The sequence below is a fragment of the Mangifera indica genome, chromosome 10 (genome assembly GCF_011075055.1).
Source record: "Mangifera indica cultivar Alphonso chromosome 10, CATAS_Mindica_2.1, whole genome shotgun sequence".
In the NCBI taxonomy this organism is placed as follows: domain Eukaryota; kingdom Viridiplantae; phylum Streptophyta; class Magnoliopsida; order Sapindales; family Anacardiaceae; genus Mangifera; species Mangifera indica.
In genome coordinates this window covers 6282877-6284566 of record NC_058146.1, presented here as the reverse complement: position 1 = coordinate 6284566, position 1690 = coordinate 6282877, and positions in this window count along the sequence as shown.

Sequence of the window (1690 nt, the reverse complement as noted above, 5' to 3'; positions counted from 1 at the left end):
TTATGTTATACTTATGAAACCTTTGATTTATCTGATACAGCAGTTATGGGTCTAGTTATTATGTCATAAGTTTATCAATCAATAAATATAGGTAGGCCCCAATTATCAAAAAAAATGGTGTGTCTTTTTAATAATAATGTATCATCATGTGATAGGATAATTTTGAATCAAAAATAAAGTAATGTATCATTATATGATAACACATTATTATTGGGTATCAAATTAATACTCATTAGAGGTACACATAATATCACTTTTTTTATTATCATTACTCTTTATTTTCTTATTTATTTAAGCTGGGATTTTGTTAGAGTTTGTAGAGTTGGATTATAGATTTTGGCTGCTTATGAGGAGTAAACTAGATGATTTTTAAAATTTGTTTTGGGAGTGATGAATCTTATATCGATCACCCATAGTTTTGATATACTATTCAACAAAGCCAACAATTATCATATTGATAACGCTAATCAAAAGATTACGTTAGGTTAAGTCAAACTAAGTCGATTGGTGTATAAGTTGCTCTAATAATCTCAAGTTAATGGATCATATACATCATCTTCCATTATAGGATTTGTTCCATGAACATTGGGATTATTATCTATATGGAAATCTTTATAGCGAGTCAGTCTAATGAATATGCAATAATATGCACTCACGTATTGCATCAAGTTGTTAAAATAACTTTGACATAAAAAATTTATCATTACTTTTCGGTAAAGTCATTTAATACGATGATAACTTTATCACATTATTTGTGTCTTTGGTTAGGATAATGTTGGGGCTACTAACATTTTTAGAATGACCACTATATGTGCGTATAAGGTCCTCATGATTAAGATACACTTTGATTCTTTTCTCACAGTTTTACTATTCTAAAGGCATTCATCACATAAATAATATGCATGTGTGTGTGTGGAGATAAAGATGAAGAAATGTCATTTTATTGAATATAGAACATGATACAATATCTTAGTATTATTACGACATTAGATAAAGTGATTAGTGCATGTATGTATAAATAAAAACTATGTGTACATATTTTAAATATACAAAATAGGTATATAGATGTTGTGTCATCATGTGAATAAATGATTTTGAATTAAAAATAAAATAATATTTAATCACATAATGCATCATCTATGTATTTAAAGTGTGTGTGTATATATATATATATATATATATATATAAAAGTTAATTTTCTAAATTTTTATTTTTAATGTTTTTAAGATTTTACAAATGTATAACATGTAATTTAAGTTAATCTATTACAATAATATTATAAAGAACATAGATAAATTTGATCTTTTAAGGTTAACGTTGGGAAACAAATGTTAACGTTGGAGTTGAAATTCCACAACGGCAAACAGATGTAGTCAATAAAAAACTCTAAACCCAAATGTATAATAATAATTTTTTAAAATCAACATTAAAATTATGAAAAAAATCAATAAAATTATCTTCAGATATTTTTTATATATTATTATATAATTAAATAATTTTAAATTAATAAAAAATATATCTAATTATATAATAATATATTATATTTATATTAATTTTTATATAAAAAAAATAAGAAGACTTCATCGACAAGAAAAGGAAAGGACAAACACCACCGGAAAGTTGCTTCTTGCCTAAAGTATGATAGTGGAAGAAGTATTTCAACAGTTTCTCTTTACATCACAATTGACGG